Below are 25,154 nucleotides of genomic sequence, written 5' to 3'. Positions count from 1 at the left end.
TAGGACTACAAACTTACTGGAATGGCTAAAATTAAAAAGCCTGATCATGCCATGTGTTGGCAAGGATGTGGAGCAACTGGAACTCCCTCCCACCACTGGTGCAAATGTAAAATGGTACAACTACTTTGGAAAACAGCTTGGAAGTTCCTTTCTAAAATATTTTATTTTGGGGGATATGCAGTAGCTATACTCATTTATAGGGTACTTGTGATATTTTGATACCAGCATACAATGTGTAATGATCAAATCTGGGTAATTGGGATATTCATCCCTCAAACATTTGGAAGTTTCTTAAAAAGCTAAAAAACCATAAGCCTACCATATGATCCACCATTCCACTTCAAAGTATTTACCCAAGAGAAATAAAAGCCTATGTCCAAAGACTTGTACGTGAATGTAATAGCCCCAAATTGAAAACTACTCCACGTGTATTAACAGACGAATGAGCTATAACATATCCATACAAAGAAATACAACTCAGTACTAAAAAAGGATGAACTACTCATACACACAACACTATGAATGAATCTAAATTAATGCTGCTGCGTGAAAGAAGCCAGGCATGATTATGTTCATGTAAAATTATAAGGTAATTTAAACGAAAGTAAAAGGCACACTCATCTTAATCTAGTGACAGAAAGCAGGGATCAGTCACTGCCTGGGGACAGAGGGAGTTACAGGGAGGGAGTAGGGATTGGAGGGAGCAATGACCAAGGTGCACTTGGAAACTTTTTTGGGGGTAAAGGTTATGTTTATTCTCTTACTGCTATGGTGGTTTTACAGGTATATACATATATCTACATTTGTCATAGTGCACACTTTAAATATGCATATGGCTTATTATTTATAAATTATACCACCCTTCCAAAAAAAGGCAATGGATTTAATAAGCCTGAGTTTAAATACTGACTCAGTACTTGCTAACTGTACAAATTTGAAAAAAATCACTTAGTGTCTTGGTCTTAATATTTTTCATCTGAAACACTGGCTGGACGTGGTGGCTCACACTTGTAATCCCAGCATTTTGAAAGGCCAAGGCAGGTGGATCACTTGAGCCCAGGAGTTCGAGACCAGTCTGGCCGACATGGTGAAACTCCATCTCTACAAAAAATAGAAAAATTAGCTGGGCGTGGTGACCCACGCCTATAGTCCCAGCTACTCGGGAGGCTGAGATGGGAGGATCGCTTGAACCCAGGAGGTTGAGGCTGCAGTGAGCTGTGACTGCACCACGGCGCTCCAGCCTGGGTGACAGAGTGAGAACCTGTCTCAAAGAAAAAAAAAAAAATTATTTTCCCCAGAGGGATAAAATTTAAAAATGAAATATTTTAAAAATATTTTAAATAATTTAAAAATGAAATATTAGTAAGAATACTCAATATTAACAATCAATTTTTTCAAAAAAGAGATAATATGATTTGAATGGACACTACCCAAAAAGATATTCCAGAAAGTGGCAGGAATCTATTGTCAGTATTGTCATGTAACCATTACTGCCTCTTTACTATGACAGTGTCCGGCAAAGTAAGGAACACAGTAGGTCCTCAACAACACATCTCTTTCCCTGCTTCGGCCATCTGGGTGCACAGCCAGGAGGGTCACAGTGAGTCCTCATGTCTGGTGCTTTAAATTTTCACAAGGCTTCTGTGTTCCTTATCTCAGATCATCCTCACCACAACACTGTGTGGGTAATAAGGCACATCTTACAATGGTCCCACCTCACTGTACACCCAACAGCCTGGAGAGGCAAAGCACATGTCACAGGATCACACAGCAGTCTGTATCAGGGCCATGCCAAGTGGCCAGCACTCCTGGCTCCCAGGTTGGGTTCTGATGGCAAGGAGACAGGCACCTCTCACTCTCCAGCTCGCAAGCACACGACCACCAATCTGGCTTGGCAGTATTTTCTAAAAGTCACCTGGACCCTGCTTCTCTGGGCCATGAAATTCCCAAACTCATGACAGGGAGGGAATCTCATTTACTTCTCATGCATCAGCGACAACTCCTCTGGGTTCGGAGTCTGGGCTGCCCAGAGCCCTGGCATTGTTCCTTCATTCTCCCTCTGCCCCACTCAAAATATATAGCAATGCTTACCAAAATAATAAGAGTGAATGTGGAGTTTCAGCTGCTGGATTTAATATAGCTGATGTGTCCAGAACACACCCTCCCAAGCCTTATAGGGCACTGGGCCCACTAAGTAAATCCAATAAATAAGTCTTAATTCTGAGCTGATGTTACCATAAATATGCCTGGTTGCAGAAAATGGTCTATTTATGACCCACTCTTCTCCCTGGCCCAGCCCTTCCTCCCAGCCCAAGACCAGCTGCTGGCATGAGGAGTACAGTCCCAGGAACCTGCTGCTGGGCCTCCGCCCCGTTCATGACTGAGATCTCTCCCACACCCACTGGCTTCCTGATGACAGACCCCCAAAGGTCTTTCTCTAGCAACTCCCTCAAGTTCCTCTGACAGAAGGTTTTAATCCTTAAATATATTCTTCCCTAGCAGAACAATTTCCTGTTACAGGAAATTAGGTTTCCTCCCATTGGCTTCAAGTGGGACCTGTAAAGTATCCCAAAATGGTGGTGAGAGCCACAGCCAAGGATGCGGCCATGCCAGAGCCCAAAGCCGATGGCGCGGGTGAAGCCTGCCAGAGTGCACCCCAAGGAGAGAGGGTGGGGCTGGGGCCCACCTCATGCCAAGGGTTACTCACGTCTGCACTTCCACCCATCAGCCACTCACAGCCATCTGTGGGACAACACAGAGGCTGGGAGAAGGTGAGGAGCAGAGTACGTAAGTTCCAGAAACATGCCAAGATCTATTCAGCACTAACTACGTGCCAGGCACACGATTGCTATGTGAGCATGCAGAAATGGCAACACCCCCAGGACCCTCGCCCAGCTCAGAGAACTCAGGAGGCTTGCCCAAGGTCATATACCTTGTAAACGGCAGAGCCAGGATTCAAACCCAGACCAGGGCTGAAACATGGGAGACATAGGCAGGTAGGATGAACAGCGCTTTTTCTGTTATCCCATGCTGCATCACCATTATTAAAAGTGACCATTCGGCTGGGCGTGGTGGCTCATGACTGTAATCCCAGCACTTTGGGGGGCTGAGGTGGGTGGATCACCTGAGGTCAGGAGTTCAGGACCAGCCTGGCCAACATGATGAAATGCCGTCTCTACCAAAAACACAAAAATTAGCTGGGCGTAGTGCTGTGTGCCTGTAATCCCTGCTACTTGGGAGGCTGAGGCAGGGGAATTGATTGAGCCCGGGAGGTGGAGGTTGCAGTGAGCCAAGACTGCACCATTGCACTCCAGCCTGGGTGACAGAGCGAGACTCCATCTCGGAAATTAAAAAAAAAAAAAAAAAGTGACCATTCATCAATCACCACATAGTTATTGAACACCTACCATATCCCAAGCACTGTGCCAGTTAACTGGGCCAAAGAAGTGAACAAAGAGTAAATGTGTTAACATTATCATATTTCAGTTGAAACCTATTTTATTTAATACACACACATGCTCTTACTACTGAACTTTCTAGTCACTTTCAGACAAACTTTCAACTTGCCCATTGAGTAGTAATAGTAACAACAGAGGTGGAAGTGACTGCTGCTATGTACCAGGTACCGTGTTGGCCACTTGATGACTGTGACAGAGTGAATTAGTCACCCCTCTCTGCAGCCACACTTTCTGTTCTGTGGCTCTGCCACTCCTCCTACCATGGGTGGCATGTATTTTCTTGTCCCTTGACTTTGGGGTAGACTGTTGACTTGTATTGGCCAGTGGAATACGAGCAGAAGGGACAGACCGCCATTGTATGTCTCTGCCTGTCCTCTTGTACCTCTGCCATCATCATGGGACCTCCCTCCTCTCCCACCTGCCCACCCCCAGGCAGCTACTGCCCCATACGCTGGACCCAAAAATGAAAACACGTGTAGCAGACCTAAGCCAAATCTGTAGCACGGAACCAAGCCTAGGTGAGCCACAGAAGTATGAGTAAGCATCAACAATGGATTTAAGCCACTGGGTTTTTAGAGTGCTTTGTTACGCAACACTAGCTGACTGATGCACTGACTCCACCACCAGTTTTCCCAATAAACTTGCAAGTATCATTATCTCCATAGATGGATTGAGAAACAGCACCTGAGAGGTTACCCAACTTTCCTAACTTTTCCCAGACTTAATATAACGTGAAGCCAGGCTGCATGACTCAGATTCTTTTCCCTAATTCTAAATGGGGCATAGCCCTATGCCCAGATCTTGAATACAATACCAGGCTAAGACTTAACTATTTCAGAAGGACAACCTACCTAGAGTCTTTGGAGTCAATTTGCATAAAATATGAACTTACCCCCAATACTCATTTAGTATTCATTTTTTAAAGTAGCCCCAAATAGCACATTAATAACCCAACAACCAAACCTCTAGCGTACATTTCACCTCAATTTATTCTATATCTAGATATTTCCCATCTGCTATGTTTAATGGAAAAAAAAGGAGCTGTTTTAGACCTCGGGGTTGCCAATGAATGCCCTGAACTCACACTGATACATACACACATGTTCCCAGAACATACATGCTACAGCAGATATGCCCATCTGCCCTCATAGTTTCACATCCTCCCCATCTCTTTCCTTTTGACAGCAATCAAGCTACCCTACTATTCCTGTGTTCACTCACCTGCAATTAAATTTTTTTTTGAGATGGAGTTTCGCTCTTGTCATCCAAGCTGGAGTGCAATGGCACAATCTTGGCTCAATGCAACCTCCGCCCCACCCGTTCAAGCGATTCTCCTGCCTCAGCCTCCCGAGTAGCTGCGATTACAGCTGCCCACCACCACGCCCAGCTAAATTTTTGTATTTTTTGTAGAGACAGGGTTTCACCATGTTGGCCAGGCTGGTCTTGAACTCCTGACCTGTGATCTACCCGCCTCGGCCTCCCAAAATGCTGGGATTACAGGCGTGAACCACCGCACCCGGCCTAAAATCTTTATACTCTACTTAAATTTTGCATTCTACGTGGGTTTTCTTTATCTTTTTTTCTGGTTCAAAATAAAAGCAAGACTTGAGTGACTTCAAGTTTGGATGACGTGCTCATTCCATCAGACCTTCTGGGAAGGCAGAAAAAAATTCTGCTGGTGGCTTGAAAGTCTCCTTGCCTCGGTTCCGTTTGGTCTTTAAACTGTAAGCTCACCCTGAGAGCTTGCTTTCTGCTGCTCTTTAATACGCAAGTATTAGAACATGCCTTTCTTTCTCCCATGCAATGGACCGCCCCCGGATAACTGCTTAATAAAGGAACAAATAAGAATGCCCTGAAAACACTCTCTGCCAAGAGGGATGTTTGATTTGGGGGTTCACTCATTCCCTTTGGTACACACAGTCAAATCCAAAGCATCCTTTGTGCTGGGGAGAAGTTCTTCAGGGAGTTATGGACTCAGTCCCCTGGGTCCATGTGACAAACCACAGAGGCCCAATGTTCAGAAAACAAAATGTCCTGGTGAGGCGACACTCTGGCTAACTCTATGTCTGCCTGAAAACTCACTTTGGAGAACTGTGACGGCTGACCCTTGAGGAACCTTGAGGGCACCTGGTCCAATCCCTTCATTTTGGGGTTAAGGAAACAGACTCTGATGCATTAGTAAGATCCTTGTTCAAGGTCACTCAGCAAATTACTGCAGCGTAAGAAGGTGGCCTCGCAATTGCCTCTTTCCTTGCAACCAAGCTGGTGTCGCCAACCTTCTTGCCAGTGACGTTTGTAAAACACATGTGAGTCTGCTTTCCTGCTTTGGTAAGTTAAGACAGCAAGACAATTTTTTCTTTGTTGTATTGAATCTTAAGTTGCCTGAAGGTCTTTAAGATCACAAGTGTTTTCTGTTTTTTTAAAAAGGGACTGAGCAGTTGTTGACTCTGGTTGAAAGACCTATAATTTGACTATATTATGATTAGCAGTAGTAAAACTAATTAGCCTATAATTGTAATTTTCTGAAGCTTGAAATCAAAGAGTCACAAACAAAAGGAACTCAGGATGTACACTGAATATACTACACCCCTGGCATTTTCAAAGATTTTTAAAACTGTTGTTTATTTAAACTCCATTTCCAACATTAGCCTGTTCTTTTCATTTGGTGCCACAAAGAAATCTAGTGAGGTCAAGAATGTGGTTGGCCAGGTTCTAGATAATTGAGGTCTCACTGCAAGTTCTACCACAGTGACCATGTGCTCTGTCTCTAGCTGAGTTTCCTGAGTGTTCTCAACAAGTTCTGTAAGTGTACTAAGCATATTTTTGAATGTTCCAGTTTAGATTGGCCATGAAGAGCTGAAGACAGAATTTCACAACCCTTGATACCAGTCACTAAAACATTTCCACCAAGAACAACTCAATTTTCATCTGAACTTATAAATGGACAATATCTAGTGCTTCAGGCATGAATGCTGCCAGTCTGGGGGAAACCAAATAAAATGCCAGGCTGCAGCCCCCTATGCCATCCTCTAGACCAGCAGCTGGCCTCTTCTTTGCTTCTCCCCATTATATTTAGTCCTCTCTTTCCCCCTGCTAGTTCTCCAGAGCAGCCGGCTCAGGTCCATGACAAGTGCCCCAGGCAGATGGGGCAGCCTGGGCAGGAGCCACAGAAGTTGCAGGAGGCTCCTGGGCAGACCCTTGGAGGAGGAAACCAGGAAACACCTTGCCTTACTTGCCTTATCCTTGGGAGGGCTGGACTCTACTGGAAACACACAAAGATCGCCTAGACCTTGGGCCATCCCACCTCCCAAGGGCCATGGGTGGGCACAGAATGTGTACTTTCTGGAAAAGAAGGTTGGTTACTGGAGAAAGTTCAGCTTGATGATAATTATCTGTAAAGCACGCAGACACCAAGAACTTTTCAACCTTGGGCTATGGATTTGGCGAGGCCCAGAGTTTCTCAACGTTGGCACTACTGATGTTTTGGGCTAGATAATCTTTGTTGGGGGCTGGGGGGCTGTCCTGTATAGAAACATGTATAGAATGTTTAAGAGCATGTCTGGCCTCCTCACACTAGATGCCGGTAGGCCGCCCACCTGCAGCTGTGACAACTGAAAAAAAAAAAACACCTCTAAACATTGCCAAATGTCCCCTGGGGGCAAATCTCTCTTCCCTCCCCTTGAGATCCCCCTAGGCTAAGGAAATGCGCTGAGATAAGCAAGATGGGGGTAAACAGAAGCAATTTTTCCCCCCTACTGAGACACAGTATTGCTCCTTTAGCTCTGCTCACTGCAACCTCCAGTTCAGGTGATTCTCCTGCCTCAGCCTCCTGCGTAGCTGGGATTACAGGCATGCACCACCACACCTGGCTAATTTTTGTATTTTTAGTAGAGATGGGGTTTCACCATTGTGGCCAGGCTGCTCTCAAACGCCCGACCTCAGGGGATCCACCTGCCTCAGCCTCCCAAAGTGCTTGGATTACAGGCGTGAGCCGCCGCGCCTGGCCAAACAGAAGCAATTTACACCTCAGAGCAAGTGTTTACCCAGCACTTCTCACTCACTCACTCACTGGATAAAGGGATCCTGCAGGCTGAGTATCATCACTCCCATTTTACAGATGAAAAACTTTTGATGCTGAGTGGCTTGCCCAAAGTCATCCAGGATCAGCAAGGAACAGTGCCTGGGCTTGAACCTAGATGTTACACTCCAAACTCAGTTCCCTATGACTACAACGCACACTGGGTTTAAATCAGCAGAGATTTTCTTTTGGCTCTGGTGAGAGCCCCTCCCTTCCCCCATGCAAAGATGGTTAAATATTGAAGGAGGAGGAGCGGAGTGTTTAGGGCTTTTCTATTTAGTAGCTTTGGTCTTCATAAACTTTTTTCTCCAAGCACCAAGTTGATGGGGATTGCTTTTTCTTGAGTGTCAGCAGGATCACAGAACTTTCAAGTCCCAAATAAAAGATGCTACAAAGATCGGAATTGGTCTGTGACTACTGGAAGAAAGGGAAAAGTTGCCAGGCTTCACAGAATCTTCTGGGGGGCCATTTCACTCTGCTGAAAATTAGGCCTGAAGATGGTTTATGTCTTTTTAAGAGATCACTCATGGACCCATTCAGCATACTCACAGCCCTTGGCAACGTTCTGATGGGCTTAAGGCAACAGTGGACCTCACCTCAGCTTTCATTAAAATCCCTCACCCCCAAAGCTGACCTCCAACAATACAGGGAGCTTGAAATGGAGTCACAAAGCCAGGTGTGTTTAGACCCATCTTCTCACTCCAGGTGATCTGGGCCTCTGGCTTGGCAGCGGGCCTGTTCATGTAGCCAACACTTAAGAGTCTGTTTCCAAACTGCTTTGGGGAATCAAATTAATTTGCATTGTCAGTTTGAGGGAGAAGAAAATAAAATGCCCATAGGACAGAAAGGATTCCTTCATTCTACGACAACATGATGATCCATTTGGTGGAACAAAAAATGAGTATTTAGGTAAAAACATGTATCAGCCCAAAAACTCTAACTTTGTAAAAATAGAAAAGAAGGTACTAGAGGCTGAAAAGGGGAGAGGGAACAGAGGGATGGGGAGAGACCTGATAAAGGCCTCAAAATTACAGCTAAAGAGGAGAAATCAGTTCTGGTGTCCTATACCACTGTGGGATGATTATACTAAACAGTCATATATTAGACAGTTTCAAATAGCTAGCAATCATATATTACAGTATTATTACATAGTTTACAATTATGTAATATACGATTGTTACTATATATAATCATATATTACATAGTTTCAAACAGGATATTGAATGCTTATATAGTAACACAGTAACAATCATATATTACATAATTTCAAATAGAAGGATATTGAACACTTTCAACACAAAGAAATGATCAATGCTTGATATGATGGAGATGCTAATTAACCTGATGTGATCACCATAATGACATTAATATGCATCAAAACATCACTGTGTATCCCATGAATATGGACAATTATTTGTCAATTTTTTAAAAATCAATTATTTTTCAAAAACTCTAACTTTGGAGAGAAAGGTTAAAAGGGAAAATGGACTGGGTGCGGTGGCTCAGGCCTGTAATCCCAGTATTTTGCGAGGCCGAGGCGGGTGGATCACAAGGTCAGGAGTTCGAGACCAGCCTGGCCAACACAGTGAAACCCTGTCTCTACTAAAAATACAAAAATTAGCTGGGCATGGTGGTACACGCCTGTTGTCCCAGCTACTCAAGAGGCTAAGGCAGGAGAATGGCTTGAACCCAGGAGGTGGGGGTTGCCGTGAGCCAAGATCATGCCACTGCACTCCAGCCTGGGCAACAGAGAGAGACTCCATCTCAAAAATAAATAAATAAATAAATAAAAAGGAAATTGGGGAGAAAGAGCTATTGGAGACTGTGAGATAATGGTCTTATCTTAGACCCTCTTCCCCAAAGAAAAGAAAAGAGGCTTAGAGGAGGCAAGGTAGAACTGAAACACAGATCTGGGCCTTCCACTAATACCTGAATGTTTTAAGACTGAGAAATAAGGCCTGGTGTGGTGGCTCACATCTATAATCCCAGCACTTTGGGAGGTCAAGGCGGGTGGATCACCTGAGGTCAGGAGTTCAAGACCAACCTGGCCAACATGGCGAAACCCCGTCTCTACTAAAAATACAAAAAAATTAGCCAGGTGTGGTGGCCGACACCTGTAATCCCAGCTACTGAGGAGGCTGAGGCACAAGAATCACTTGAACCTGAGAGGTGGAGGTTGCAGTGAGCTGAGATTGTGCCACTGCACTCTAGCCTGGGCGGCAGAGCGCGACTCCATCTCAAAAAAAAAGACTGAGAAATAGCTTTGCTCTCTTAAAAATTTAAAAAAAAAAAAAAAAAAAAAAAAAAAAAAAAAAAGCAGGACATGGAAAAGTCCCCTTCCCTGACAACTGCAATTTCTCAAGTCTTATCTGCCGGCAAACCTCACTATTAGTTCAACTTCACAAAACAAACAATTCTTATTACAGGACTCTTAGTCATTCTGTTTTTCACTTTCTTCCACAGAGCAGAAGCCATTAGGTCTGGGTATCCTCTCTCTGCCCTCTTTTCCCAGACCTGGTTCCCAGCCTCCCGCCTCCTGCAGTCAGGTCTGCATGAATCGGAGCACCATGAATCACTTCCCGCGGGCAGACTGCACGCTTGGGGGTGGGACTTACTTTCTTTCTCTCTTTTTTTCCTGGAAAAGATTCTCACAGACTTTTGGGGTAAAACTAGTGGAACCAGGCGATGATGATGATAACTGGAGGCCTTGTTCTATCAAAACAAATCTTAAAGTTTCCAAAGACTTAGAGAAAATGTCAGGCAGGCATTCTTGACTAGGGGCGGGGGTTGGGGAAAGGTGAAGAGGGCAAATGAGGAGGTTTTATGTTAATTGCACAGTTTTGACTTCCTTAATTATGAGTCACCGGCCAGAGAGATAAAACAGTGTCACAAGTGCTGCATAACATGCAACGGGTCAACCGGGCGACTCAGTGACATTCACGGGCAGAGGCAGTGCCTCAGGACAAGTGCTTACTCCAGTGATTTTACAACAATTCCTAGTAAATGTCACACGGTATGGTTGGGAAAGGAACATTCCCCATCTCAGTCTTACGACATTTACAACTCAGTCCCTGTTTTTAAAAGAAGCCCCAAAGCCTTCAGGATTTGCAAACCTTTCAGTTCAGCCACTGTTGGGTAGGAATGGGGGACTGGAAGTAAAGGAAGGGTGGGAAATGACCATGTTTCTTGAAAAAGTTAGTTTAAGGACCATGAAGTTAAAGAGGTACCTTTACATGCAAAAAATGCAGCATTTGCATGATACCAATTGCTAGCATTCCATACACATTCTGTTCCATACACATTCGCATGCTTTCTGAACCAAAGTTTTACAAGCTTATATAAGCAGTTTCTATCCCAAATGGTAACAAAGAACGGGTGTCCTGTATATTCTGGCATCTGTACCCTGAGGACAGTTAAGTGGCCAATTAGCATTCCTTTCTGTCTAAGGGTACAGACCTCCTATTGTACCTAAACAAAAGGTTCTGGTTCATTGGGGCAATTCACCTAACACAGCAAAGAACCCCTATGGGCAGGAAGATAGGAATTCCACACAAGCAAGAAGGGAGGACTTCAGAGAAGCCAGGCCCACACTTACAATGTCAGGGTGGCAATAGCCGTCCTGGTTTAAGCCGGCCTCATCAACTAAGTGGCCCTTGTCTGAAAACTGCATCCCTCAAACAGCTACAATCAGGAACAAGGAAAGGCTTCCAGGTGAGGCGTCCTCCCGCTGGGTCCTAGATACTTACAACTCTCCCCTTTATCAGCCCACCCAGTCCCAGCTGAGATTCAGAGCGCCTGCCCATGCACCACCTCACCCCCACTTCCTAGACAGGCCTAATTTGCAGGCATAGAAACTCCAAATGCTGAACAGGCCCAAGTAGTGGAGGTAAAATGTTGCAGCCACAGCATCTGGATGTGGGGCTCCTGCACTCTTGGCCACCGGCATAGTGAGCTGAGGTTCAGGTGGGGACAGAGCCCTCGGAGGTCCAATTATCTTCCAGCTCAAACAGTAACCCGCTCTGTGGCTTTCTGCAAGAATGACCTCTCTCCATCCTCCCCTCCTCGAACTCTTACAGTCCACCGACCCCACTGTCCCGCACTCTTCAAATTCATCACCAATGAGCACCAAAGGCCTACTATGATGAAGTGACTTCTGTGTGTTTCTGACTTCCCTGCCCAAGTGTGCCAGGAGTGCCTTGAGGGAAAGGAAACCCAGCTTAACTTTGCCTGCATCCTGGATGGAGCATGGGGCTTGCAGGTCCCATTTGCTCAGAAAATAGTAATGGTAATGGAATGACTGACTGATAATGTGCAGCAGCAACTGGTAAGCTTCACAGCACCTTTCAGAAGACGTAAGAAATAAGCAAAGATTTCAGACTGCCCACCAGCCTTGTGAACCCAATCGAGAAGTCAAGCCTCATAGCAAAGGGATCCGCAGACGCACATTACCGCCATGGGCCCGATACCAGAAATGTTCTTTAAGCAATCAGCTGGTCTTGAGAGGTGCAATTAAAAACAGCAGGGGAATGACAGCCACAGGTGCCAGTTAGGTGAAAGCAACCAGTGGGGAAGTGCAGGAAGCTAAAATGTTTTTGAATAAGGAAGCTCTGCCCACTTGCCATAACAGGGAGAGAGAGTCATCTGTGGCTAAGGTTGTAGGCAGACATTAAATAGAACGATTTGCAATAAACTTGCTCAACAAATATTTGTTAACTGGCGATTTTTATCAGTGTTGGATTTAATAGAGGAGAAAGCACACGGATATATGGGCCACACTGGGGATGGACTAGAGCCCTGGCCGCTCATTAGATGACCGGGGTGTGTGTAGTCCTCCCTCTGGCTGTGCTACTGACTCATGGAGGAGTCTTTAGGTATAGTATGGGTTATCTCATTTAAAAAATGATGGGTTCAACAGATCTCTAGTGTCTGCTCACCCTCTAGCACCTTCTAGCATTCCAAATACCTGTGAAATACACTAATTTGCAGGGGGGAAGTGACTTAAAGGTGTTCTGTGTCCACACTTCTCATTCCTTCAATGCGTTTAGGCACCTAGGGCCTTGGAGAAAACCAGAATCATCAATAGCAGCAGAGCAAATAAGTAATCAAGAATGTGGACTCTACCAACACAAATTCCTCTTCCCTACTGTTCATGGAGCAACAAACAGAAAGGATGAGAGAGAAAACTTCAGAACTTTGACTCTTTCTGCAGGTTAGAAGCAAACACAAAAACCAAGTAAGCCCCAAACCCGACACCAACATCAACTAAACGGTGTCAGCTGTAGCTGTCATGTGGGATATAAAGGAATTAAATTGATTTCAAACAACTTCCTGACAGAGGAGGTTGCTTTAAACCAGAAAGGTGAGGGAGGCTGCAGAATTACCGGCCTCAAAAATCAGAGGTCATGGAATGAATGACACAGGTAGACGGGTTCCAGACATGCTCACATCTGTGGCTGGTAGAATTGGACCTGGACGCGACACTGGGGCGGGGGCGGTGGAAGGGTGGTGTGCAAATGTCCTTTTGCAGAATATTCCAGCCTCAGAACCACAGGACTTTGGAGCTGGTGGGGGGCATTTCACCACCACCTTCTTTCCCCCCCCCAAACACGTGAGGAAACTGGGGCCCAGGAAGGGACGGCATTTACCCAAGGATCCTTCTGAGTGAGCTCCTATGTTGTTTTTTTTTTCTACTCCAGGAATCATGACCCCAAAACTATGGCCCCAAATAGAAAACTCAGCTGTTGGCGTAATTGAACAAAGAAGCTAACACCACAATAAAGGGCAGGAGCTTCCATCAAGAGCAGAAAGAACAGAGCAGTTTCTGTGGAGGAGCGGCTGTGCCTGGCATTTCCCACCCTGCACACACCCAGTTGTTGGGGCCACACTCCACTGTAGCCTGTCTTTCAAGTCCGCCCGGCTGTCAAGCCTGGACCCATCTCCCCGGCTCTGTAAACAGTTCTGGCTCTCTCTCTCTCTCTTCCCTCCTTCACTCTCAGAACACCACACATCACTGGGGCCTGGATTGTTTGGTAACAATGGAGGGGAACGTTAAACAAGAGTTGACGACGGGAAGTGAATCACTGAATTCTCAAACAGTCTCCGTGGAAGGAGCAAAGAACGGTGGGAGGGGCCCCTGGCAGGGCCTGGCAGGGTGCAGGGGAATCTTGGGAGGCTGCTCTTTTCTCACCCCACCAAAGGACACCCTTCCAACTCTGCCTGGCTGTAACCAGGTAGCAGCTTCACACGTCAGGCCCCATGTAGCTCCCGAATCACCCCTGCTACTTCCAAGTTTCCCTGGTGTTCTCTGCTCCTTGGATTAAGCAGGAGGGAGACAGGGAGAAACAGCCTTTCTTCTACAAACACTGACCCAACTTTGTCTCCATACACCTTAAAAAGTCTGAACCTGAAGAGGCGGCTACTGGCTCTAATAGAGGGAAAAGGCTCATTCTTCTCTCCCCACTTAGAGCATCAGTTACTTAAATGGAGATGTTCTCAAAGGAAAATATAAAACACAGAGACAATGTCTCTGTATGACCTGAGATTCCATCTAAGTGTCTGAGAGAAATCCCTCTCCGTTCCCCACCCCGGAACACACATCCCCTCTTCTAAGTCTGCACCGACTCCCACTCAACCCTGGTGCCATGGAACAGCCCCTTCCAGCCTCCAGCCTCCAGCCTCCAGCCTCCACACTACCTACTCCAGGCCACACCTCCTCTGACAGCTGCTCTGACCACACGCCCTGAGTCTATAACCTTCAAAGCCTGGTCTCTGGCAGGCTGTCGCATTTTATTCCAATGGTGTGTAGGCATACTCTGTGCTACTCCAAAGAGCAGCTGATCATCCAGTCTGTATTACAGGCCTACTATGTGCAAGGCACTTGGTGAGAACCTCTGTCTTAACTTCCTTTGCAAAAAATCAAAGATTAATGGCTCAATCTAGGAAACATTTAAGATTCTATGTGCAAGAAGAACAGGGCTGGGCACCCCTTGGTATATGTAAATGTGTCCTCAGTTTTGCTTTATAGGCTCTCTTTTCACAACTAGTATTCCCACGTCTACTTCACCCTCATTAAGGAGGTAACACTGACCAGTTGCTTCCTAGAAGCAAGTTTTATAGTAAGCACTCTATATTGAACTACTTTAATCCTGTAGGACAGGGTCTCATCTTCCAAAAGACGACAATGAAGCTCAGAGAGGTTAGGAGTATTCCACAGGGTCACCCAGCAGGCAGGGGAGCAGAGCTGAGCTCTGAACTCTAAACATAAAAGCCCAGCTTCTTCCCACTGTGTCAAGCTGTTGTTCTGCACATCCCAGCTGCCTTGCAGGGGGACACGGTGGAAACAACAGGAGACTGGAAATTGGGACTTGCATTGGAAAGCTGGCTCCTCTCCTTACCACCTGGGCCACCTCAGGCCAAGTGCCTCATCTCTGGGGGCCAATTTCCTCACTGGTATAAAGGGGCTATGTGGGAAGTGGTTCACATAGAGATTGCACATGAAGGCCCTTCATAAACCGAGAAGCGCTACACTGACATACGGTGTCACCTATCACCTTTCATTCATGAACCAGAAAATCCTGCCCAATGATGTCGCCGAACACCCACTCGTGAATTTTAACGTTATTCCTGGAACAAGCTTGTGCGAGGCCAGGAGACTGTAATATGTGAGAACATTCTAGAAACATCATCTGGGAGAATTATTTTGTCTTTCTTTTCTGTTTTGTTTTTTTTTTAAATGGCACAGCATCCTTGAGCACAGGATGAGAGATTAACAACCTCTTTCCCAGTCCTATCAAATTTTGCCAAGCCTTCTTGAAACTCCCACCCTCGCGCATGATGAAAATGAAGGTCTAAAGCAGTGCCTGGGTTTCCCAAGTCCCAGTTCTGCTATGAGTGCTTATTCCTGAGTCACTCCTGCTTGCTGAGCCTCAGCTTCCTCACCTATAAAATGGGCAGGCTGGACCAGATACTTCCAAGGTCCCTTTTCCAACAGTCTGACTATTTATCAGAGGCTTACTGATTTTTCTTACACACAGTAAGAAGTCTTCTTTCAGGAGAACTTGACTGAACAATGGATGTGGAAAAGAGGATACATTTCCAACTCCCCAGCAACACACTCCACTCTGTCTGGCTGGGGAAGAAATTCCCATGGCAACTCCCTACCCCCACCACCTCCCTGTGCCCCTGGCTTTGTGAGGATGAGGGAATCCACGAGGCTAACTTCCTGCCTGCACCCCAGCCCCCATCATGCAATCCCCTGAGCACGAATCAGAGAATCACAGCAACCGTAGCTCTGAGATTCCAGCCCCATGCCTGGCTGTGAAAGACCAAGGGCGTGGAAGGCATATCTGCTGTGACATTGTGCAAAATTGGAAATGCGCATCAGGCCATAGCCTGTGGAAAGCAAGACCTCAACGTTTTTGCAAATAACAGTGTAACAGCCGTCTTTGTGTCTAAGAACATGACAGCTCTATCACAGGTAGGACATGGTGCACTAGTGAACTACTGATAGGCCCTCCTGAACACACCAATCACTGGCTAGGACAGGAGCCTCTTCTATGCCCTACAAGCACCATCAAGCCTGGCACATAGCAAACATGGTAGATGCCAAATATTATATTTACTGATTTAACTCATTGATTACGTGGATTTTAGGGCCAAATGAATTCTAAACAAATTTCTTTCAAAGCATATTTTCAAAAAAAAAAAAAACTACTACTTCAGGAGAAACTTTTAAAATGAAAATAATATATGAAAATATATTATTGAAAATGAAAATATATTATTGAAAATGAAAATATATTATTGAAAATGAAAACAATAATGAAAATAAATAATCCCTCCCTTTATATCCATACAAAGAAATATAAAAAGTCACTACTAAAACATGCAAAAAGATGGATGAATCTGAAAATAATTATGCTGTGTAAAAAAAAAAAAATCAGACAAAAGTAATACATATAGTATGATTCCATTTATATAAAATTTTAAGAAATGCAAACTAATGTATAATAACAGAAAGCAGATCAGTGGATGCCTAGGGACAGGGGGCAGCAGGCAAACAAGATGGTGAAATTGCAAAAAGGCAGGAGGAAAGTTTTAGAGGAGTGATGGACATGTTCATTATCTTGATTGTGGTGATGGTTTCACGGGCATATACAAATATCAAAACCATCAAACTGTACACATTAAATATGTGCCATTTATTGCATATTAATTATACCTCAGTACAAACATTAAAGAAAAAAAAAAAAAAAAGGCCAGGCGCAGTGGCTCACACCTGTAATCTCAGCACTCTGGGAACCTGAGGCGGGCTGTAGTCCCAGCTACTCAGGAGGCTGAGGCAGGAGAACCGTGTGAACCCAGGAGACGGAGGTTGCCGTGAGCCGAGATCACACCATGCACTCCAGCCCGGGCGACAGTGCAAGACTCCACCTCAAAAAAAAAAAAAAAACAACAACAACTCCCTAGGGCTGGGCACAGTGGCTCACACCTGTAATCCTACCACTTTGGGAGGTCGAGGGGGGCGGATCACTTGAGGCCAGGAGTTTGAGACCAGCCTCGTCAACATGGTGAAAACCATCTCAACTAAAAACACAAAAATGAGCCAGGCATCGTGGCGCATGCCTGTAGTCCCAGCTGCTTGGGAGGCTGAGGCATGAGAATCACTTGAACCTGGGAGACGGAGGTTCCAGTGAGCTGAGATGGGGCCACTGTACTCCAGCATGGGCTATAGGGTGAGACTCTGCCTCCAAACAAACAACTCAAAAATACTGATAGAAATGTGAATTTGAAAATGCAAAAAGCAAGCAAAAGCCTAGACATATTTTGCTCCAACAGACTGTGTCAACGATGTCTGTCTTTGCTCACTGTATGACAAACTCTAAATACTGAAACATTAATGAGCTGCCTTAATATGTCCTCATTCAGTGTGACAAATGTGTACACTAAAGATTTCACTGAAAAGGTAGCTATGGCATATCTGCCACATTAGTATCTTAGCTATTTAGTTCTTTGTGCAAAAAAAATCATACAGATCCATTACTGTATGACTTGGAAAGTACCATCCTGGCTGACATGCTCGTAACAACTATTCATCAGTGAAAAGCCTTGACAGGCAAAGCATCCCAAGATGGGTCACCAAACTTCAAGCTGGCATTAGAGAATCACAGGGCCGGTGCAGAGAGCTGGCTCTGGATCCAGCAAGGACGTCTGGCCTGGCCGGGAATGATTCATTGAGCAAAAGGACATGCCAGAGAAAACGAAGAGGATGTTCCAACCCAGGAGTGCGCCGACGGGTATGCAGAGGCTGGAGCTGTCTCCTGCACATGGGATCATGTCCCTGTGTTCCAGCTCTACATGGGGTGCCCACCAGATGCCCCATAGGGCCCTTTTCACAAACATCACAAGCCTACTTCATAAGCTCCTTTCTCCTTGAAATGTTGAGATCACTAACAGCTCCACCGTTATTTAGCACAGTGGTTTCTGAATGTCTTAAGATGCCAGCAGCCTCTGCCGTTACCAGGCCTCTGGACGCCTCTAGTCTAGCCTGTCATTCCAAAACAAACCAGATGTCCATTCTCTGTCTATCCAGAAGCCTGAGAATTGGGGGTAGGGTACAGATCAGGGGACCTCATTTGGAAACCTCTTATCTAGGACACTGAGCAGAAAAAAGCACTTAACACACTTAAGACTGATAAAAGGGGAGAAACAAAGGTGGGAGCTGCGTTAACAAGGTGAAAAATAAGAGTTTTGCCATTCCTGAAGGAAATGCTTTCCAACCCGTTGGTGATTTGTCCTCAAAAGTTCTGCAGAAAGACCTAGTTTATTGCCAACAAGGCCCCGGGGTTGAGTGTTTCTAGTACAATTCCACGCAAACCATGGAGGCGCAGTAAATGTTCACAGATGGTGATGAATTCCTACTTCTGGCCAAGTGTATGGGGGGGCGGGGGAACCTAGCTATTAAACATTTGAACACTGACAGTTCTAGAAACAATTGGTGGGGGGGGTGGGGAGAGGAGACATACAAAAGAATGAATATACCAAAAGGAAATTAAAATCTAACAGTTTAGGAAAGGGAGTAAAAGAGCAGTGGATGACAGAAGCTGGTCCAGGCCCCAGCTCCTCACTGCCTAGCTATGTGGCCTTGAGTAAGTGACTTAAGTTCTCTGTGCCTTTGTTGACTGAATAAGCCTGTGAGGTTTGGATGACCGGCCCTAATTTAAAATTTAGAGAGCAGGAGAACGGAAAACACGAATGATACCTCACAGCATTAGAGAAGCCTTTATTTCCCCATAGCACCTCACCTCATCCCCAGGCAAACTGAGCTGGCCTCAACTTAAGAGTTTATATTGGCTTTTCTGGGGCACTGGACCCCAAGTTCAGCTGCCGGAGGTAAGCCATGAACCAGAGCAGGTTTAAGATTCAGGAGTCTAATGGGTGTGCAGGGGGCAGCCTCAAGATATCGGACTTTCCAGGTAATGAAAAACAGCTTACAGATCATCTGTTCCAACAGCCACAGGGTACAGAGCTCTGTTAGAAAGTTCTGCCACATATGGAGCTGAATGGAGTCTGTTCTTCTGTGATTTTTGCCTCCTGGTCCTGGTACAGCCTTCAGGGACTGCCAGACAAGGGTCCCTGGCTAGGCTCTCTCTGCTCTGGCTTCCAAATCCCCAGGGCTTTCCTCAGCTGAAGACTGTCTCATCCTGGGGACTACCACTGGGTTAACCTGAAATACAATTCACTTTGGCAGGGTCTGCCAATCAGACCCAGGTGTTTCCCCAACATTCCCCCACTTGAAGTTCCTCCCACTGCATCCATCTTGGCTATAATCTCAGGGAGAAGCATTGAACCATCCCTATGCAGGGCATAAAGAGTCCACCAGCATGAGGAAGACACAGCTCATCCCAAAATGTAGACTAGGAAACAAGGCCCAACACAGATAGTACTTTGAACATAACAGGTGCTCAATACATATTTATTGTGCAAATGATCAACTGAAGCCAAGTCAAGCTCCTCTTTCCACTTCCCCACCTCACTTGTGGTCAGCCCAGGCAACTTCCTTAAGAAACTTCCCGTTGCCGGAATTGGGAGACCCAGAAGACAGCCAGTCTGGGCTGGAGGTCAAAAACAGGCAGCTGCCCACTGCCCACAGATGTTGTGTTTGGCCTGCATAACATTTTTAAAATTTTTAAATGGTTGCCAAGTTTTACAAACTGGGAGATTTCATATGTAAATCTCGATTTTTGGCTTCTCTTGAAAAAACTCTGAAGATCTGGCAACAAGTTGCTACTGTCTGATGCCGACTTGCCAATGCCCCCTTTAGACTACGAATGAACCCTGAGTTCTGCTCTGTTTCCTTACACCAGGCCCCATTTCCTGCACGCTGTCTGTCCATGTGAACACCTCAGCTTGCAACCCTAGCCTAAGCTTCCAGAGAGGAAGGCGTCACTCCTTCCAAATCAAAACGGAGCCTGGGCTTTGTAGTGCAACCACAAACCCCCGTTTGTTCAGGACAGTTGGGTTCACATGTGTTGACCTGGTGTCATTATTAATAGCGTTCCCTTTCACTCTCACTGTCCCGTCAGGCTCATCTGTCTCATCAAGGCTCAAGACTCTAGAGCCTTGAGTCTCTGTCGGCTCTAGACCCACCTATCATACCAAGATTCTGTACTGAGAGCCCTCAGAAGGTCATTTGCTCTCTGCATAGTTTCTCAGCCTAGAGATTTCAAACTTCCTCCTAGCAGGGTTTATTCTGCAGCATGCTGCTAAGGTAGGCAGAAGTAAAGAGAGAACAGTGGAACAAAGAGAAGTGAGAAAAAAGAAGAGAGTTAAAGGACTCTCTACTCAACTCTACCTCCTGGGTACCATTTCTCTTGCCTGAACCCAAAGTGAGAACTAAGCTATTACCACTCCATTTTCAGTGGGGACTAGGAAGGAAGAGAGAAAGAAGGTTTTTGCAGTGAGACAAGACACTCGTCAATCTGTACTTAATGTCTCTTCCAGAATCCCCTGCCCTCTTGGATCAAACACATTCGCTTAATCAAGCACAGATTCCATCAAACACATTCCCTTTTCTTTTCTTTCTTTTCTTTTTTTTGAGACTGAGACAGAGTTTCACTCTTGTTGCCCAGGTTAGAGTGCAATGGTGCCATCTTGGCTCACTGCAACCTCTGCCTCCCAGATTCAAGTGATTCTCCTGCCTCAGCCTCCCAAGTAGCTGGGATTACAGGCATGTGCCACCATGCCTGGCTAATTTTGTATCTGTTTTTAGTAGAGATGGAGTTTCATCATGTTGGTCAGGCTGGTCTCGAACTCCGGACCTCAAGTGATCCACCTGCCTTGGCTTCCCAAAGTGCTGGGATTACAGGCATGAACCACCACACCTGGCGTACACACATTCACTTTGCAAGCACAGCTTCCACCCATGCCTGCGGCATACCTGGTGACCGCAGATACGCCAGTCTGATTGAAGTTGGTCAGGGTGAAAATAATAATAATCCTAGTTACTCAACATTTTTGATCAGTTAACACTTCTCAGGGCCTTTGAACACAGCTGGAATCGTGCCTGGCTTTGCAGGGGGTGCCTGGGGAAGCCATAGGCACGGGAAGAAAAGCAGGTGATGCAAGCTGCTTTCCATACCAAACCCTAGCACCCAGCCAGCCCAGGACCCACCAGGGCTGCCACAGCCTTAAGTACACCTTAATTCCAGCCATAGTCACTAGGGAAGTTTTGTATTTAACCCTAAAATCAGAGTACTCCCTTCCCAAACTTTAACGGGTTAAAGGCTAGGGAAGAAATGATTTCATTGAGGGAGGAGGGGTAGAGAATGCTCCCCTCCCCCTAATAAAAATTCTGGCAAGAGCACACACAGTGGGGAAAAGCAAGCCAGGAAACCCAATATTGCCGTCTTGACATTTTATAGGAAAACCTGACGTAACGAGATATCACAGGGCATCTGAGCTTTATTTTTTTCCCCTAATGTGAGCAAAAAGAAATCTGGTTCTTAAAATCCTCAAGATCCACATAAACTTAAATCTCTAACCCCCTTCTTTTCCACAGTGAGCACAGAACACAAGAATCGCTGCCGCCGGAATCTGTTTTTAAGTTTCCTTTGGTAGCTGCCTCAGATACGCCCAAGCCCATTTTATGGGGCAACGGAGAGCTAATATAAAGCACAATCTGTGTCTAAATGCATTTCCGACACTTCAGTCTCTCAAAGGTAATTTTGCAAATAGGCACAGTGAAGGGCTTTTGCTTTGAAGTGGGCTGGGAATCGGCTACAGTTGCTTAAACACTGATCAAATTCCACTAGAAGGGTAAAGAGAAAGCACATTTAAAGAAATTATATTTCACATCTTCCCTGATCAAGTCCACCAACTGCTTTGGTGGGTTAATGGGATGGTGTTTTCACATCTTCCAGGGAGGGGAGGGGGTGAAGGGTATTTATAAATTATCAGCTGGACTTTTTGGTTAAAGCTGCTCTTATTGATCTAGACAAACACAAATGACGATGCCTGGCATGGCTTGTATATACAAATAGCCATGTGAAAACAGTCACAGGCCTAACTGAAGGAGACAGCAAGAAATCAAAGGAAGAAAGAAAGAAGGAAGGAACGCCCAGACCCACAGAGCAGCATTCCAGCTGCCCAGAGAGGCCGCACGGGGGCTTTTCCTTTAAGGGGAGATGGGTGTTTACTTACACAGATGAATTCAGTTCTCCTGGGTTCAATTGTCCCAGGGAACTGCTCAGTACAGTGATGATTGGAAAGGAACAAATAGCTCCCCTCCCCAGCGCGCTCTCCCCACACTCTGGAACCCTCTTCCGCAGATCCACTGCAATGGCAAGCCAGCTCCGTCCTGGAGCCGGGGGGAGGTGGGGTTCGGGGGCGGGGAGCAGGGTCCCAGGACCCGGAACCAGGCAGAGCGCCCTGAGCAACACCTCTGCTCCACTCACACAGAGGGTTTCCTATAGTTGCTTCCTGACATCCTAAGAGTCCACATCCCCACCCAGAGAAAGAGAAACCCGGAAGAACTCTGACAGATCTCTGGCCAGCAACCCTGTGGATGGGTGGGGAGAGGAGTTCAAGAAGGAGAAAAGACATGTCCCAGCACGGGGTTCCTACCTCCCCATCCACCGTGCTTTCCGGTGTACCAGAGCTGCGCCTTTCCACGTTTGCCTAGGGTCAGGCAAGATGTGTTTGTGAAGTTGGGAGGTCACCAGGATGGGAGGGAGGGATTCTGATAAGGACAATACACCCCTTCCCTAGAAGTCCAAATTCTAGTACCTCCTCTTTTCTCTGTCACTAACAGGAGAGCCCTGGCAACACCCAGACAGGAGAAATCCAAAGGGAGGACAGTACTTTGCAAGCTTGTTTCAAACTCTTCAAGAAAGCAGCAAGACATTTTGACCTGCCATTTTGACCCTATGGGCCTTCTGGCCAGATTACCTGGGATAATTTGACTTGAGAGAAACCAAGCACCCCAAACAAAGCTGGTGACCAACAAAGCTAAAATTACCCACGTAAAACATGTGTTGAAAATAATAAGCAAACTGAAAAAGCACCCTTCTTGCAACCTTTAAAAACTGACCCTGTAAAAATCAAATCTCATAGAAAAAACTTCAACACAAAATAAAACTAGAAGCAGCTAAAACTGCAGACCACAAAAGTTACTAACCAAAAACTGATGAAAGAATCCAACCACTCGGATATGCAAAATTTTACCCAGGACACGGTGGAAAGAATGGCAGAAGCTAACATGAGTACTAACAGCAAGCAAGCCAACAAAATTAGAACCAAATTTTGTGGTAAAATGCACATGGGAAAGTAGTGATCCTAATGAAAATAATTTCTGTTTAAAAAAGCAAAAAGGAAGAACTTACGAAGGAACAGTTTCATATGGGTACTAGAGAATGGCTGTGGTGGTAAATCGACTTGCAGTGCTGATATCGCCTGGTTCAAGTGTTTATATCTGTGAACCAAATAGGAACATCTACTGGGAAAAAAAAAAATGACCAAAACAAAACAAAACGCCCCTGATCTTTTTCAGAAAAGTCGTCAAAAGTCAAGCCTTGGCAAAAACCACAAACTCAGTCTGCTCTGTTTTACACTTCCCAGCGTCCTTGAAGGAACCAGGACTCCTCTGTTGAGCACTTGTCACCTCGCCTGGATCAGCACCAGACACCAGAAAGAGGTCAGACACCAACCTGATGAACAGGCATGGTGGGTAGACCACCAGGAGATGCCCAGCCCCGCCCACTGAGCTGACCTCAGGCAGGTGATGGCCTCTAACCACCTTGGGGACACATATCCGATGGTCAATGGGGCCTGTCCCCTAGGAAACCTGAAAAGACCATGGTGCCACTCCCCACCTGGAGGAGCCCAGGGATCTCCATCCTCTGCCCTTGCGGGGATGGGGAGAAAATATCTCCATGGAGGTGCAGGTTGGGGTAATAGGGCAGTCAGCAATTTCAATCTTTACTTCTCCATGTGTTCCAAATTCTCCACAATAATTATATATCACAGTTATGTTAAAGTGAGGAGGGAAGCATTAAAGACAAAAACCAGAACACCTGCTCTAAGAATAACTAACTCTGGGCCGGGAGCAGTGGCTCACACCTGTAATTCCAATACTTCGGGAGGCAGAGGTGGGCGGATCGCCTGAGGTCAGGAGTTCGAGACTAGCCTGGCCAACATGGCGAAACCCTGTCTCTACTAAAAAACACAAAAATTAGCCAGGCATAGTGGCCCATGCCTGTAATCCCGGCTACTCAGTTAGCTGAGGCAGGAGAATTGCTTGCATCTGTGAGGCAGAGGTTGCAGTGAGCCAAGATCACACCACTGCACTCCAGCCTGGGTGACAGAGCAAGACTCCATCTCAAAAAGGAAAAAAAAAAAAAGAAGAAGAATGACTGACTCTGGGATGTATCTCTTCACATGAAAGGTTCAGATGACCCTGGGAGCTCAAGATGGCACAATCATTAATGTATCTGCAATTATGCAGGGTTGAGGGCTTCAAGTTTTAAGTCAAAGGTAATGAATTTATAATTTTGAGATTTCAATTTGAGAGCAGGTAGGTTTGTTCTGCAATCTCGAGTCACTGATCTGGCTGTGGATATTCAGCCTTCTTTTCCCAAAAGTTGATCATTTGTTTTGGCAGTTCAAACACATTGCAATGGGGTTATTTGGCTTTACAAATAATACACTACAAAATTCTAGCTGGGAAGGACACACACCAATTTAAAAGAGAGTAAACACCTGTGAAACAGGAGGGTGAAGAAGGGAGAAGGGGTTGGAGTAACAGGAGGTCTTCGGCAGAAGGTTCTTTATTTTTAGTAAAGAAAGAGATGTTACAAATACCTGATGTGAATATGGAAAATACTAACATTTATTAAATCTGGTAGAAGGTACATGGCTAAGTTACCCTTTGCCTGTAATTCAAATGTTTCATGTTTTTACAATACAATGAAAACACACACACACACCCCCCACCCCAAAAACAGGCCAAGGCAAGGGCATTGCTTCTGGCATCTTAGAGAGGGTGTCTGAACCAGCATAGAGGCAGAGGAGAAAACCGAAGTTCAAAGTACTACTCTGGTATGTAAACACTGAGGAAATTC

At 45.7% G+C, this 25,154-nt stretch overlaps 1 protein-coding gene across 4 annotated transcripts in view; it reads right to left on the bottom strand.

The window, feature by feature from the left end:
- Positions 1-25,154, bottom strand: part of SMAD3 (SMAD family member 3) — a 130,113-nt gene that overhangs the window by 34,031 nt on the left and 70,928 nt on the right. The window contains exon 1 of one of the 4 annotated variants that reach the window (XM_073012270.1): positions 22,237-22,258. The exons of the other annotated variants lie outside the window; for them this stretch is intronic. The gene's annotated coding sequence lies outside the window, so the exon portion shown is untranslated. Of the gene's footprint in view, positions 1-22,236; positions 22,259-25,154 lie in introns of those variants that run through there. 4 annotated transcript variants of the gene reach the window in all.

Source organism: Chlorocebus sabaeus, chromosome 26 (assembly GCF_047675955.1).
Source record: "Chlorocebus sabaeus isolate Y175 chromosome 26, mChlSab1.0.hap1, whole genome shotgun sequence".
In the NCBI taxonomy this organism is placed as follows: Eukaryota; Metazoa; Chordata; class Mammalia; order Primates; family Cercopithecidae; genus Chlorocebus; species Chlorocebus sabaeus.
This window is presented reverse-complemented; position numbering and strand designations above follow the sequence as displayed.